Source organism: Astyanax mexicanus, chromosome 12 (assembly GCF_023375975.1).
Source record: "Astyanax mexicanus isolate ESR-SI-001 chromosome 12, AstMex3_surface, whole genome shotgun sequence".
NCBI lineage: Eukaryota > Metazoa > Chordata > Actinopteri > Characiformes > Acestrorhamphidae > Astyanax > Astyanax mexicanus.
This window is the reverse complement of record NC_064419.1, coordinates 44,046,786-44,064,615: the sequence shown is the minus strand read 5'-3', so window position 1 is coordinate 44,064,615 and position 17,830 is coordinate 44,046,786. Positions and strand designations below refer to the sequence as shown.

General features: G+C 39.8%; 1 protein-coding gene across 1 annotated transcript in view; it reads left to right on the top strand.

Annotated features, from left to right (window-relative positions):
- Positions 1-1,919: 1,919 nt before the first annotated feature.
- rhocb (ras homolog family member Cb) overlaps positions 1,920-17,830 on the top strand; it is a 59,576-nt gene continuing 43,665 nt past the window's right edge. The window contains exon 1 of the mRNA XM_007256140.4: positions 1,920-2,072. The gene's annotated coding sequence lies outside the window, so the exon portion shown is untranslated. The remainder of the gene's footprint in view (positions 2,073-17,830) is intronic.

Below are 17,830 nucleotides of genomic sequence, written 5' to 3'. Positions count from 1 at the left end.
CCGGTGTTACGCTGAATTCAGCACCCCCGCCAGGAAAAGCACCTCCTCTCAGGAGCGTGCAATAACGTCTTTTTGGCTTTGATTTTACTTAAAAAAATAAAAATACCTAAGATACTTTTCTAAACTACACTGACTTGTAAGAAATGGCCATACGCACTGTCTTTTTAATAAAAGTAGATATAATTGCTTTATCTAACTTTAATTAGAAACACGCTCCAGAGAGGTGGTGCTTTTCATGGCAGGGATGCTGATTTCGGCGTGCTTTCAATATAAAAGTTTTAATATTTTAAAACAATTTCTGCTTTTTCTGCGGTATCATTTTTGGGGGTACAAATCCACCTTTTTCTGATCCCCTCAGTTCCCACGCCAATGATAAATGTTTTGATAAAGTTTGATAAAGTTTTAAAAACAGATACACTATATTACAAAAAGTATTCACTCGCATATGAACTTGACTGACACCAATTTTTAATCCATAGGGTTTAATTTAATAATTTGATGTCAGTCCACCCTTTGCAGTTATAACAGCTTCGATTATTCTAGAAAGGCTTTACACCAGGTTTATGAGTGCATTTATGTGAACTGTGAGGTTAGACACTGATGTTGGATAAACAGGAATATGCTCCAAACGTTTCCCCAACTTTGTTTTGGGTATGCTACATTTCTGTTTCTGGTCTACCCACATGTTTATGTTTTCCCTCCACTAACAGACCCACATCAACTCAGAGAGGGCTTGGTAATGAGCTGAATATTTGGATTTGGTGTGTTGGACCAGAGTGGGTCTGAGCCTGTGGGCTGCAGGGTGTGCCCAGGTGGCGAGTAGAGCTGAGAACTGAGATGAGTGATGATGCTTGCATGCTGGAGGGTGGCTCCTGAAATATATACTAATATACTAATACAAAATACATATACTAATACGACAGCTTTTCCCCTTTTCCCCATGCTTCACTATTTATCTTGGTCCCATGTCCTCTTCACTGAAAATTCTTGTAAATCAAACAGGTATTTTATATTTTTTGCATATTTTTGTCTGCTTTTTTCAACTTCTTCTTCGTCTTCTTCTTCTTCTTCTTCTTCTTTTTTACTGTATATGTACAGATCTGAAAAAGAAATAAGAGACCACTTGAAAATGATAGGTTTCTTTAATTGTACCAAATTGAAAACCCCTGGAATATAATCAGGAGGAAGGTGGATGATCACAAGCCATCCAACCAAGATAAACAGCTTGTGTTTTTGCACCAGGAGTGGCATAAAGTTATCCAAAAGCAGTGTGTAAGACTGGTAGAGGAGAACATGCCAAGATACATAAAAACTGTGATTAAAAACAGGGTTATTCCACCAAATATTGATTTCTGAACACTTAAAACTTTATGAATATGAACTTGTTTTCTTTGCATTATTTGAGGTCTGAAAGCTCTGCATCTTTTTTGTGTTATTTCAGCCATTTCTCATTTTATGCAAATAAATGCTCTAAATGACAATATTTTTATTTGGAATCTGGGAGGAATGTTGTCTGTAGTTTATAGAATAAAACAACAATGTTCATTTTACTCAAACATAAACCTATAAATAGCAAAATCAGAGAAACTGAAGTGATCTCTTAAATGTATATATATAAAATTAATGTGTATATATAAATGTATTGTATATATATATATAATGCTCACACACACACCCTTACACAAACACACATGCGTTATGCACACTCACACACTATATTCACACACACACACGGTATACACACACCCCACTTCCACTTGTGCCAATGATGATGTCATTCCGTTCCAACCAACCGTGGGAGGGCGGGGCCCCGAGCGATTCGAACGGCTGCCCCTCCCCAGGAGCCAATAAGCGGAGGACGCACACGTCTCGCGCCCTGTGTGTGCTCGGGAGGTGGGCGTGGCCAGCGGCTGTGGCAGTTGGGCTCCTCAGCGGCGCAGCGAGCGCATTTGAACACACTGCGCCAAAGAGTGAGGGGGCGAGTCCGGGCAGAAACACGGCGAAAACACGGCGAAACCGGGGAAAACACGGAGCGCGGACTTAGGACACAACTTTAAAGAGACGGGAGAGAGGTGAGGCTCGGTTTGGGCTCTTATAATGTGGATTCTGCCTTGTTTTTCCAGCTTTTTGCGTGTGTAGCTCTACATTCAGGCTATGAAAGAGCCCGCAGCAGCAGCAGCGGCAGCTTCCCACCCACTGCCCGCTCTGTAGCGCTACTTTCCCGGGGGAGAAAAAAGTAGGTGGTGGCTCAGGCTGGCTGGATGTCTTGGGTTCTGTTTGGTTGTTTGTTTGTTTAAAGACTGAAACTGTTGTTATATAACAGCCAGTGTCTCTGTAGTCGTTACTAATCCAGCTAGCTAGTCTTCCCCTGAAGTTGTTTGGGAGCTGTATGAATGAACCACCACCTGTTTTCCAGAGTAGGCGGCGGCAGCAGTTGCAACTGTTCGCCGCTCAGCGAGGCGCTGGAGGCGGCACGGGCTTCGCCCCTCTCCGCCCTTCAGTCCGGAGGTCCGTCCACTCAGTTTTAAAAGCTAAAGGACTGAAAACTATATAAGAACTGTGTTTGTGTCAGACAACGCCCACTTTTCTGCTGTTACATAGGGGTTAGTTAGCTAAGGTGGTGCTAAGGTATAACCAGGGTTAACGTTACCATAGAAGCCAGTTTACAGGCGGTACTGGATCCAGTTGGGCGTAGACTGAAACTTTCAGTAAAGTGACATTCCTGAAAAACATTGACAATAACAACATTAACTACAACACCAGCACTAAAAACAACATTCCTGAAAAAACATTGACAACACCAAACATTAACTACAACACCAGCACTAAAAACAACATTCCTAAAAAACACTGACAACACCAACATTAACACCAGCACTAAAAACATATTCCTAAAAAACACTGACAACACCAGCACCAACAACACCAGCACCAACAACACCAGCACCAACAACACCAGCACCAACAACACCAGCACCGACAACACCAGCACCGACAACACCAACACCGACAACACCAACATTAGCAACACCAACACTGACAACACCAACACTGACAACACCAACACTGACAACACCAACACTGACAACACCAACACTGACAACACCAACACTGACAACACCAACATTAACAACAGCATTCTGAAAAAACACTGACAACACCAACATTAACAACACCAGCACTAACAACACATTCCTAAAAAACACTGACAACTATCCTAAAAACACTGACAACAACAACACCAGCACTAACAACATTATTCCTGAAAAACACTGACAACACCAACATTAACAACACCAACATTAACAAAAGCATTCCAGAAAAGCATTGACAAAATCAACAACACAAGCACTGACAACAACATTCCTGGAAAGCACTAACAACACCAGCACTAAAGACTACATTCCTGAATACCACTGACAACAGCAACATTAACAACATTCCTGAAAAGCACTGACAACATCATTAACAAAACCACCAGCACTAACATAATTACTGAAAAACACTGTCAACACCAACAATAACAACAGCATTTCCGAACTGACAACACTATCACCACCAGCACTAACAACAACATTGCTGAAAAAACACTGACAAACAACACCAGCACCAACATCACTACCACCAACACTACCCCACCAACACAAACACCAACAATGCTAACAACACCATCAACACTACAAACACCAACAACACTAACATCAACAGCACCACTACCACCCAAATTTGAGTCTGGTACTGCAACAGTACTTTGATGTACTGTATACAAATCAATGGTAACACAAGACTAAATTATAATGAAGATATGTGGTCTTGTTAATATGATCATATCTGAATTAAATTTAGATTTATATTAGTTTAATAAAGATCTGTATTTTGAGATTTTATCAGTAAAACTGAGTTTGAACCTCGGCTTGCTTGCTGTAGTACCCAGCTGAGAGTTAACCTTGACACTACCTGAAGTTTGTGTCACACCTTGGTTGTTATGGCGCACCGCAGTGAATGAGCCTGTAAATATTTAATGCAGCTACTTTATAAAGCTGTAAGCCAAGTATCAGATAGCTTCTTTCTATACTCTGAAATGTAATTAATCAAATTTGAGAAGTTGTTAGACTGGAAGGATAACTGTTTGTTGTGGAAGTTTACAGTGACCTCTAAAACCAGTTCCTGTTGGAATGCAGCAGCTCTGAACATGATTTCAGTTTAACCCTTTCCTTCTCTCCAGCTTAAGAGGAAATTGGCTGTTATGGCCTAATTCCTATCTAGAAAATCACAGTACTTTCCAGATAAGATCATCACACTCACCAGATAAAGGTTAACTGTGTTATCTAGGTAGGTTTGGGACACTGACAAATGGTTTTGGTCTACAGTTATATCATAGATAAGCTATAACTCATTTTTTAATTGTAAGAACTAAAATTGAACAATGCATTAATACAAATAAAATATCAAGTCAAGTCAAGTCAAGTAGTTTTATTGTCAATGCTGCATATGTACAGGACATACATAGAATTGAAATTACGTTACTCTCCTTCCCAATTTTACAGCAAGTACAGATAATGGATAATAAAGAAAAATATAGAAAAAGGGGAGACACTATGTGTACAATACAGCAGCAGGGACACAGACATACATGAGACAGAACAAGGTGCAGTAGTGGTGGGGGTGAAATAGATATATAAATAGAAATAAAAAGAAATAAATATATAATCTAAATCTAAATGAGTGGGAGACACTATATGTACAATACAACAAAAACACAATAGACATTTGTGAGACAGAAGATAATAGTGCAATATTAATGGTGATTAAGATCAAGTGACAATATAAATAGAACCCGTATAACAGTAGTGCAATGTTGTATCTAGCTTAAGGCTGGTAAAGTTCTTAAAGTTCCCAGTTCTTGGGGAATTAAAGTGTGTATGACAGTGCAGCGTAACAGTAGTGCAGGTATTGGGTGTGTAGTGCAGGTCCTTTTACAAAAGTTACAGTACTGTGTGTGTTCTAGTGCAGAGTTTCAGTACTGTGTTGGTGGGAGGATGTGGGGTCAGGATGATGAGTGTGTGTGTGCTGTGGGCAGGATTGGGATGGGGGGTAGTGCGGGAAGAGAGTTCAGCATCCTCACAGCCTGATGGATGGGGCTGTCTCGCAGTCTGCTGGTCCTAGACCCGAGACTCCGCAGTCTTCTCCCTGATGGCAGCAGGCTGAAGAAGCTGTGTAGTGGGTGGGAGGGATCTCCTGCCAGACGGAGGGCTTTCCGCGTGAGGCGGGAGCTGTACAGGTCCTGAAGGGAGGGGAGAGAGGTGCCAACGATCTTCTCAGCTGCTCTCACGATGCGCTGGAGGGTCCTGCGGCAGGATGCTGTGCAGGCCCCGTACCACACGGTGAAACAGCTGGTCAGGATGCTCTCGATGGCCCCTCTGTAGAAAGTGGTCATGATGGGGGTGGGGGTTCCAGCTCTTCTCAGCTTGCGGAGAAAGTAGAGACGCTGGTTTGCCTTCCTGGCCAGTGATGCTGAGTTGGTGCTCCAGGAGAGGTCCTCTGTGACGTGCACACCCAGGAACTTGGTGCTGCTCACCCTCTCCACAGCAGTTCCGTTGATGGACAGAGGAGTGTGCAGTGTGTGAGTTCTCCTGAAGTCCACAACAATCTCCTTAGTCTTCTCTGTGTTCAGAGAGAGATTGTTGTGTTTGCACCAGGAGGCCAGGCGGCTCACCTCGCTCCTGTAGTGTGACTCATCGTTGTTGCTGATGAGACCCACCACCGTCGTGTCATCCGCAAACTTGACGAAGAGGTTGGAGGTGTGTTCTGGTGTGCAGTCGTGGGTCAGCAGAGTGAACAGGAGGGGGCTCAGTACACATCCTTGGGGAGCCCCTGTGTTCAGTGTGGTGATGCTGGATGTGTTGCTGCCAACCCGCACTGCCTGTGGTCTACCAGTCAGGAAGTCCAACAGCCAGTTGCACAGGGAAGTGCTCAGCCCCAGACTGTCCAGTTTGTGTATGAGCTGTTGGGGGATGATTGTGTTGAATGCTGAACTGAAGTCAACAAACAGCATTCTGACGTAGGTGTCTTTCTTGTCCAGGTGTGTGAGGGCTGAGTGGAGAACAGTGGAGATGGCATCATCGGTCGAGCGATTTGACCGATATGCAAACTGGTAGGGGTCCAGGGAGGAGGGGAGTGAAGACTTGATATGGTGCATGACTAGTCGTTCGAAGCACTTCATGAGGATGGGGGTGAGTGCAACCGGACGATAGTCGTTGAGACAGGATGGCGATGCCTTCTTAGGGACAGGGATGATTGTGGTGGCTTTGAAGCATGTGGGAACCACCGCCTGACTCAGAGAGGTGTCTATTGTAGAGACCTGGCAGTTTCTGAATGTTACAAATGGAATATTGGATTTTTACATAGTGGTGTTCTTAGAGCTGAGCAATATGACAATATTTTATATTTATCCACAATGTACTTTAATAAGCATATTAAGTATATCATCAGTGCTTGGCGAACACTGACCCAACTGTACATTTCATTACAGAGAGTATATAAAAAAAATCCTGTTTAATTGTATTATATGCATCTAAATAATTTAATAAAAAGCTTTAATGTGCACAAAAGTGCCACATCTTTTTTTATCGAAGTAAGTAAACTAATTGTGAGGTATTACCATAGTGGACGGCTTGGGAACGCCCACACCTGTATAAGTTGTGAGGTGTTACCATATTGGATGGCTTGGGAACACCCACACCTGTATAAGCTGTGAGGTGTTACCATATTGGATGGCTTGGAAACACCCAAACCTGTATGAGTTTTGAGATGGTACCATAGTGGACGGCGTGGGAACACCCAAACCTGTATAAGTTTTGAGGTGGTACCATAGTGGACGGCTTGGGAACACCCAAACCTGTATAAGTTTTGAGATGGTACCATAGTGGACGGCTTGGGAACACCCAAACCTGTATAAGTTTTGAGATGTTACCATAGTGGACGGCTTGGGAACACCCAAACCTGTATAAGTTTTGAGGTGTTACCATAGTGGAAGGTTTGGGAAGGCTCACACATGTATTAGTTGTGAGGTCTTATCATAGTGGATGGCTTGGTAACACTCATACCTGTACATGTTGTGAGGTGTACTCTTATGAGTAAGGGTTGAGAGCTGGCCAGTGTGCTCATGGCAAGGCGATGTGAATTATGGGAGTTGGAAGCGCGGCCTGATAGTGGATGCAGATGGATGGGAGGTTCCATACCTTTGGCAGAGCTCCAGGTGCCTGGAGTTATGGGTTGAAATCATGTGGTGGGTGAATTGGCCATGCTAAATTAGCATGCGAATTAGCCCCTAGGTGTGAGTAGTTGGTTGGTTGATTGAATGAATGGCTGTGTTTGGTAGACTCTGAACCCACCCTGACCCGCTGTAAAGAATGCAGATTTCTACACTTCCCAACTCATGACCCAAACGCTGAGACTGCGTTATTTGTCTTGTGTCCTTAAAAATAAAAATATTCAAAATGCCTCTCACAGATTGCTTACTGTGTTATCTGTGATTTTATTAAGCTACCCTATCGCTAGTGAAGTCAATCCAATCAAAATCTGATTAAATTTAATTTCTGGGTGAGCGGTATATCTGTCCAGTATCATTTATTTTATTTAATCGTGGATATATGGATATATATTTGGAGTGCAGTATTAGTATTAATTTTTATTTTGCTGCAGTAGTGTATTCTTGAAATACATTTTTTAAATTCATTTTTTCTGTATACCATGAGGTTTATTGAGATATAGTTCTAGGGCCATATCGCCCACACTACTAGATGGAACCCATAAAGGGTGTATAACAGGGGTCCGCAATTTAGTTTGGTCACAGGCCAGATATTTTCCAAGCCATTACTTGACGGGCCTCAAAAAAAAAAAAAAAATAGTTTTGGAAAATGAAGTGTAATGGGATGGAGTGCTGCAAACTAGTAGCTCTCCAGCCCATAGGGTTGTTGAACCCAATTGCAGAAAAGTTGATTTCAAAGCAGGTAAACCCAAAAAGAAAGGAATAAATTAATAAATAAACTCGCCTCTTCTCACGCGGGATTGAACCTGTGTCGTCAGGGTACGCGGTCCGATACACTATTGCTGCCCCGGCTAGTGAATTGGGACACAGTCAGGAAAAAACTTCCTTGTAAGGAGATAGGGGGCCAAAGAACAAGCTGAAACTAAAGTCATGCCGAGCGTGACAGAGAGAGAGACAGGGGAGGAATGTAAACAAAAGTTATAGGGCTGTGTATTGGCAAGGACATGGTGATATGACATGTATCATGATAAAGGGCTTATGATTCAGCATATTACAATTCAGTGATATATTGCAGTGCAAATAAGCGAGGTCTAGGAAAAAAAATTAAATGAGCTAAAATAACATGATCTTTTTGATTTTGAGAAAAGGTTTGCAATTTTGTGATCTAATAATAAAACAAAAAGTCTACCCTGTACCGTCCCTAAGCATAATTCATGCCCAAGCATGATACAGCCATTAAAATGGTGCCAAAGAATCAGTCTGCTATATGACGTGCTCGCACTTGCAGGGAATTGGATTCTGGCAGAGAGGCAGGATTTTTCTGCGCAACACCTGAAAAGGCAACTCGCCAAACTGCCAACATTCTTCAAACCATTTAGTGTCTAATGTAGTATTGTATGTTATAGCCCTGATGGCAGAATGTAAAACCTTAGTTCTTAAGTGCGCTCAGTCACTAAACTGCAGTGTGAAACCAAAACTAACCGAATCATATATACAGCACCATATACAGCAAAGTTTGGACACACCTTATATTTTTTACATAGCAAATTAAAAATAAAGTCATCCAAACTATTAAGGAAAAAAATATGTAATTATTAGGTAGAATCACCTGGAATTCAGGCTTTCAGTTAACAGCTGTGCTGAACTCAACAAGAGTTAATTTAACTTGAATTTCTTGTCTCTTAATAAAGATATGTAGAGTTACAGGTATACAGTGAATATCTCTATTTGAGTAATGCTCTAATCCATATTATGAGAAGCAACAACTACTCAACTAAGTTAAGAAAATAATGACTAAGACAAAAGGAAGGTCAATCAATCTGGAACATTTTAAGAACTTTAAAAGTATCTTCAAGTGCAGTCACAGCAAAGACCATCAAAAACTTTATGATGAAACTGGCTCTCATCAGGGCCAGGGAAGGAAGACCAAGAGTTTCCTCTGTTGCACAGGATAAGTTTATCAGGGTTACCAGCCTCAGAAACAGCTAAAAGTTAACAGAACCCAGATAATTTTTAATTTATATATAGGAAAAAAGGTTGCCCCAATTTGACTGGATTGAGCGTAGTCTTAGAGAGAATGTTACTTTCAGGAGCCTAGTCTAGTCTTTTTGCCAAATTTAAAATACATTGTAATTTAGAACATTTATTTGCAGAAAATGAGAAATGGCTGATATAACAAAAAAGATGCAGACAGAGCTTTCAGACCTCAAACAATGCAAAGAAAACAAGTTCATATTCATAAAGTTTTCGGAGTTCAAAAATCAATATTTGGTGGAATAAACCTGGTTTTTAATCGCAGTTTTCATGCATCTTGGCATGTTCTCCTTCACCAGTCTTACACACTGCTTTTGGACAACTTTATGCTAATCACTACTGGCGCAAACGTTCAAGCAGTTCAGCTTGGTTTGATGGCTTGTGATCATCTATCTTACTGTTGATTATACTCCAGAGGTTTTCAATTTGGTAAAATCAATTTTGTCTCTTATTTGTATACAGAGCTGTATATATGTAGTGTGTCAATCTCTGATCAACTATGTTGTATATATTTAGCTGGAATATACTGGAGATTGATCCACATTGCACACAGCAGCGAGTATAATTGAAAACTAGAAATGCTTTATTGTAATTCACTGCAGAATCCCTATTAGCAGTCCCATAATCCATGGCTGGACTTAATCTGCTCTGCTCTGAAAACCGGCACTTTTATCTTTTTTTTCCATTTCTTTTTTTTGTAATATATATTTATTTAGTATACTTTTTTCCCTCTGTCTTCAGATGTGCTGTGAAACGAGTCAGTGATGTAGCGCAGCAGTGGGATGTGGGATGGTGTCCGTGGGCCATGTTTGCGCCACTATCGCCTGTTTTATAGAGGAATAAATCCTCTGATGGACCAGGCGTGTACACCACTCGCTGCTTCTTTTATTTAAAGCCAGTTCCAAACCTCAACCAGGGGGAGATTTTCTTTCTGAACCCCATTTCAAACAGTGTCTAACAGATAGTGGCGTTCTAGTGAGGTGCTTCAGGTGGTAATACACTGATAAAGCATAACAATATGACCACCTCCTTGTTTCTACACCATTTATCCATTTTTTTATAGACATTTTGCAGTATTGTAATAATAATTCAATAATATCGCCAACATTTTTGAATATTGTGAATGATATTATACCAGGGGTGTCCAAACTTTTTTTGTTGGGGGCCAGAAGGAGAAATATATTTGAAGTCACGGGCGAAAGACTCTGTAATAAAACAAATAATGAAATATACCACTTTAAATAATACATTTTCCTGATTACTTCATTAACACACCATTTTACTTGACTTACTATCTTTATCTTTGACAGTATTGTGTAAACTAAGATTTTTCAAATTGATGTTTCATTTAATGATGTCTCTTAATATTAAACTCTTTAATTACGACAACTTTTAGACTCATTTGCCCCGTTTTTCTGCGTTAAAACTGCGCACTCTCTCCGCTTTTAGACTCTTTGCCCTGTTTTTTCTGCACTAAAAATGCGCACCCTCTCCGGTTTTAGACTCTTTGGCCGCTGTTCTGCGCTAGAAATGCGCACTCTCTCCTCTTTTAGACTCTTTGGCCGTTTTTCTGCGCTAGAAATACGCACCCTCTCTGCTTTTAGACTCTTTGGCCTGTTTTTCTGTGCTAGAAATGCACACTCTCTCTGCTTTTAGACTCTCTGGCCCGTTTTTCTGCGCTAGAAATGTGCACCCTCTCCGCTTTTAGACTCTTTTGCCCCGTTTTTCTGCGCTAGAAATGCGCACCCTCTCCGCTTTTAGATTTTTTTGCCGTTTTTCTGCGCTAGAAATGCACACCCTCTCGGCTTTTAGACTCTTTGGCCCGTTTTTCTGCGCTAGAAACGCGCACTCTCTTTGCTTTTAGAGTCTTTTGACCATTTTTCTGAGCTAGAAATGCGCACTCTCTCTGCTTTTAGACTCTTTGGCCCGTTTCTGACACCTAGCGTTCAAACTTTGAATCTCACATTATAAAAACCTGCTTAACATATGTTTCTTTGTATACTTTATTATCATCCTTTCACCTTGTTCTTTAATAATTTTCCACTCTGTTGGCTGGAAGTGACACTGAGGTGTTTAAAAACTCCAGCAGCACTGCTGCTGTATCTGATCCACTCACTGTACCAGCTCAACACACACTAACTAATGCTATAAAAAGTGCTAATCACTGCAGTGCTAAGAATAAATTATCTACCACCCAAATAATAATAACAATAATAATAATAATAATAATAATAATAGCTGCTCTGTTGTGGTTTTCTCTTCTGAGTATTAAAGAACAGAGTGAAAGGAGCATAATACTAAAATGTACAGATAAACAGATACAGAACTACAGTGTGTAATTTTTGTAATAGAACTACTATAGAAGTGTCATTTAATGATCATTGGAGCTTAAAAAAAATGGGCAGTGTGCATAGAAACAAGGAGGTGGTCACAATGCTGCACTTGATTGTTGTGTATGGGGTCATTTATGAGCCCGAGCCTGATTTAAACCCCACATTTTTTAGTAAGTAGAGCATTAAAACTGAGCTTTTAAAAAAAAAATTCTGGCTGTTTGAATGGGCAAAATCTGTTCAGAATGAGTAATGTTAATTGACATTGCAACACTAAAGAAGCATAGACCTGTTATTAAAGAACAATGTCTCTTAAGAACAAATTAAACACAAACAGTGCGAACAATGATCCTCAGCCCAAAACCCAAATCTGTAAAAATTAGGCTACAAGAATGATGTCTGAATCAGTTTCCTCTAATCAAATATAATTTAACATGGTTTAAGAATAGAAAATAATTTCTAAAGAAATGATCTTTTGTATATTGAGCTTAAAAAAAAAAAAAAACAGTAATAAGACGATGCTCTGTACTGCACAGCGCTGCAAGTCAGATGCGTAATACGGACAGTGTGCACTGCTCACTTGTGCAACTTTTTTTTTTTTTTTTTTTAAACAGTTTGATTGGTTACTTTGCTGTATTGTGATTATCACGCCATAGCTTTATATTAAATACAAATATGATAAAAAAAAAATGGTTGTGTCACAGAAATTTTCCTGAGACCGACCCAAGGAAAGTGGTGGGAAATCGTTGGGTTTGGGCAGAGAATCTAAGCTCTAGTATGGGGGAATTCAGATCTTACAGCAGTGTTCCCTGTGTGTTTGTGTGTTTTGAGGCAGATTTGTGCTAAATCGGGTGCATGAATGGGTACGAAAGCAGAGCTAATGATGTCATGCTGCCGCCCACTGAATGTGATGATCTAGAAAAGAGATTTTTGTTATCCACCTCTTCTCTTGTTATTGCCACACCCCTTTACTTGTTGTCTATCTGTTTCTTAGCCATTCAAGTAGTCACATGATCAAATGGAGCTGATCCTAGATTACCTCTCTCTCTCTTTCTCTCTCTCTCTCTCTCTCTCTCTCTCTCTCTCTCTCTCTCTCTCTCTCAGACACTTGATAAACATGAGCCTGGATTTGGCCAACAGCAGCAGCATTAGCAACATACTAAAGCCTCCCGCTGCAGGACTCTTGCTGTTGAGGAGAGATTAGCATTTGGTTGTTGGAGGACACCAAAGCTGAGTTTAGATGCTGCTGAATTCTGGTCTACATTTGACTTGACTTGTTTTGCATATCGTCCAAAATTAGCCTTTCATGTTCCATTATAAATATGATTTCCATTAGTTTGTTTCCATTATGTCGATTAGACACAAGGTAAAGAACAATTGCCAGAATCTCACAATGTCAAAAGGCTCAAAACAGTCAAAAAGAGACATGCAAAAAGTTATAGGACAGCAGTATATAAATTGTTAATGAAGTAATCTCTCAGCAGATGCCTTGGGAATGTCAACACATGTTTATATACTAGTGCATCTCAAAAAATTTCAATATGATTTAAAAAAAAATATGTTGTTTCAGTAATTCAGTTTAAAATGTGAAACTCGTATATTATATAGATGTACTAAACACAGAGTGGTGTATTTTAAGAGTTTATTTCTTTTATTGTTGATGATTATGAATTACAGCCAATGGAACCATAAAAAGCAGTGTCTCAGAAAATTAGAATATTATACAAGACCAATTAATACTTTTGGCAGTGTGGGCAAAAAAGTGTGCAAAAGTCCTGCTGGAAAATATAATCTACAAACCATCACTTCCTATCAGTAAATTTTACATTTCATTTGTAAATCAAGGGATCAGAGTCTGGAGGAAGAGTGGAGAGACACACAGTCCAAACTGCTTGAGGTCTAGTGTGAAGTCTCCACCAATCAGTGATGGTCTGGAGAGACATGTCATCTGCTGGTGTTGATCCACTGTGTTTTATTATCAAGTCTAAAGTCAGTGCAGTTTTGTTTTCCCGCAAAATCTTACAGCACTTAATGCTTCCCTCTGCTACTGACAACTTTTATGGAGATGCAGATTTCATTTTCCAGCAGGACTTGCACACTGCCCACACTGCCAAAAGTACCAGTTGCTTTAATATATATATGATTTTACTTGGGTTTTCATTGGCTGTAAGCCATAATCATCAACAGTAAAAGAAATAAAATAAAATAGATCACTCTGTATGTAATACATCTATATAATATGAGTTTCACATTTTGAACTGAATTACTAAAATAAAGTAACTTTTTAATTATATTTTAATTTAGTATATTGTCGGGTGCTATGCTGTCAGTGAGTTTGACCACTGATCAGCATGCTTTTGGCAGGGTGCTGTAAATCCTAGAGTTTGATTAAAGCCTGATTCTTACCATTTCTGAAGTAGTGTAGGTATTTAACATTTCTCCATTTACAGTTTGACGAGTGGATCAGATACAGCAGTGCTGCTGGAGTTTTTAAACACTGTTCACTCACTGTCCTCCATTCTGTTACACACTGACATGCCAAAATATCTTTGGAATGTCCAGATGTATAAGTTCTGAGGTGATATCATAGAATATCACATCAGAAGTGATGTCATAGAAGACATTATTACTAACAGTGGAAAGAGCAATGCGTAACAAGATTCTGACAGCGTTAGACAAGTTCCTGTCCAATCAGTTGTAGCGTCTCCGTGTATATAAGACCTTGGACATCTTTGTGGTGGTCTTTTGCACTGTAGAACTGTAGACAAACACCTTGTCAAATTGCAACCAGAGTGTTCACAGTAGAGACTAGAGGCGGAGCCAGAATCACCTACTCACTAGGTAGACCTGCCCTTCCCCTTTTTTCCAGCTTTGTATGTATATAAATTGTACGTTTCACAACTTTGACTGTATTTCCCTTTTTTTCCACACATTTTTCACTTTTTACTGTTTGAAGTGAGTCCAAATTTGTTGCCAGTGGCAACAAAACCCGGATTGCATTTAAAAACAGCAGGTTATCCGTGTACGATGTTTTAAACCATCAATTCTTCACTGTTATGAGAGGGCAGCTGGAGCGATTAGCCTCTTCCTGTTCTTTATATACGAATCAGGCTGGTGTCTCTCGTGCCCATCTCAAACTGTTTCAACGTCCTGCCTGAGGGCTCCAGTCCATTACCTCCATGATGGCAACTTCATCATCTGAAAGAGAGTAGGGGGTGAAGGGGGTAATTGTGTGTGTGTCTCTCTCTCTCTCTCTCTCTCTCTCTCTCACTCTTTCTCTCTCTTTTTCTCTCTCTTTCTCTTTCTCTCGATTTTGCCCTCTCTCTAAGAACCAACATGCCCTCAAGTAGGTCAGATGCTTCTTCTGTATTATATTAATTTTCTTTCTTTCCTAGTTTTTGGAGGTGGAATATTATGAATCCCATTGTGTTGCTATGGCTGCAGGACTGCTGGTTTGACTATGATCAGTATATTTTAGTCAGAGCTAATTCTGGGCCGAGGAGGAGGTGTTCTTTATCTGACCCTTAGTTCAGCTTCTTACAGCTCAGTACAGCAGTGATGGAGAGAGGTTGCTGGTTGGACAGACCAGTGTTTAGAGCCAGTTATTCCAGCTTTACTTATTTTCACATAGAGAATTTCTATGTCCTGGAGATGCAGATATAAGGATCAGATTTATTTCTATATAATGTATAACTAAACAGTTCTAACTAACTAAGTTATATATATATATATATATATATATATATAGAGAGAGAGATCTAATCTGATTTTACATCTATATCAGGTCCAAAATTGCGTAGTTTATTAATCAGATATCAGACAGAGGGGCCAATTAAAAAAACAGTCCAAATTCCAGTCCACAGCTTGTGCTGGACCATAATCCTGCTATAATATAACATATACAGCTCTGGAAAAAATTAATAGACCACTTCAGTTTCTGAACCAGTTTCTCTGATTTAGCTATTTATAGGTTTATGAGTAAAATTAACATTGTTGTTTTATTCTAGAAACTACAGACAACATTTCTCCCAAATTCAAAATAAAAATATTGTCATTTAGAGCATTTGCAGAAAATGATAAATGACTGAAATAACAAAGATGCAGAGCTTTCAGACCTCAAATAATGCAAAACAAACAAGAGTGCAGAAATCAATATTTGGTGGAATAAACCTGGTTTTTAATCAGTTTTCTCATCTTAGCATGTTCTCCTCCACCAGTCTTACACACTGCTTTTGGATAACTTATGCCTTTACTCCTGGTGCAAAAATTCAAGTAGTTCAGCTTGGTTTGATGGCCTGTGATCATCCATCTTTCTCTTAATTATATTCCAAAGGTTTTCAATTTTGTAGGTATCAAAGAAACTCATCATTTTTAAGTGGTCTGTTATTTTTTTTAAGAGCTGTATATGACATGACACCTCTCAATGATCGATATTCGATTTCACATTTTATCATGAATCCAACATATTGAAACCTCAACTTTTTAAGTAAGACACACCGCTAATCAAATTTCCATTTTACAGCTTACCATGAACCCACCTTAATGTAGCATTGTAACACAATTTATTGGGAGACATTATTGATTCACAGATTCAATTTCACAGCTTAGCGGGAACCTGCGACATCTTCAAATATTCGAAGATGGATTGGCTAAAATGTTGTTTGTTTGGAGATATTTTAGTCTTAGTATTTTAAAGAAATACAGTGTGAAATGGACTGTGATACCTCACCTCTGTTCTTCCCCTGCATTATAAAATACAGTGCTTTTGGCCAATGCTCCCAACAGGCCTACAATGCAATTGATGCGAAGAAATCATTGGTTTTACACCATGAAGAAGCCCAAAGTAGCTCCACACTTCATTGGTAGAATTCTGAGATTTGTGACATGTAAAACAAGGGCTCCTTGAGAACTGTAAAGGTATACAGGTAGTTTATTAAAAAAGTACTTTTTTTCACACCGTCTGCACACAATAACAATCAGTTTCAGGCATTCAGACCCTGCCTACATGTGAAAGTAAATCAAATCTGATTTGAAAGGTTTTAAATCAGTTTAAATCGTTGGCTCCCACAGCTCTAAAAAAAAATAATAATATCTGGGTCATAATGGATTGGTCAGAAACTGGAGTTGCACAACACCATATTAGAGAATTAGGGATTCTTTAGATCATTTCTGTGTTTAAACCCAGTTCATGTTTCTGAGGTTGTTTGTGTTCTGTTTGAGAGAGAAGTGTTGCGTATGGTTATCACAGACTGTGTGTGTGTGTGTGTGTTCAGATTAGAGTGCAACAAACTACGTCTGAAGTGCAAACACACACAGTGTATCCCAGAGGGCCTCCGCTATGACTTATTCATTTATTTATTTATTTATCTGAAGCCATTGAATATTAATCAAAGTTTTTCCGTAAGTACATTAGTGTTGCTTTCATCCTTGATCTCAAGGCAGAGCTCTCTCACTTTCACTCTCGCTCTCTCTCTCTCTCTCTCTCTCTCTCTCTCTCTCTCTCTCTCTCTCTCTGTCTCACTCTCTATCACGCCCTCTCTCTCACTATATCACTCTCTCTCTCACTCTGAGGGAGGACTCTGGCGGTGACTAATCTCGCTTGATGTTCTGTGTGTGTGTGTGTGTGTGTGTGTGTGTGTGTGTGTGTGTGTGTGTAGTATGCAGCGTGAAGAATGTGGGATATGAGGATCTTCCCTGACTGTGGGCTGCTTCACATTTCCTGCTGTATTTCAGGATGCTGGGTTTGACAAGGCTCCCTGTAGTTTTGGTTTTAGACAGGTGTGCAAGCTGTTGCACTTTGGAGGAGTCACACCTGGAGGTCCAAAGTGATGTGTTTGTTAAATTGTATTCTGTACGTTTAGTCTGGTTAGTTTTGGTTTCACACTGCAGTTTAGTGACTGGGTGGAATCTCCCTACATTTCACTGCAAACAAACCAGATAGATCATCTTTCAGTTTCGTCGAGACTGACACCAGACTAGGGCTGCACGATACTGGAAAAATTTTTACATTGCATATCGATGATATATATTACGATATTAAACAATACAGGGATACGCTGTTTCGTGTCCGGACTAATCAACTCAAAACCCGAGGAAAACAGCAAAACAACAGTAATCGGCCCTTTAATCTGGCATTTAAATGGCTTATTAAAAGGTAAATAAGAGTTTTTTTTTCTCTGATTAAAAGCATGAATCC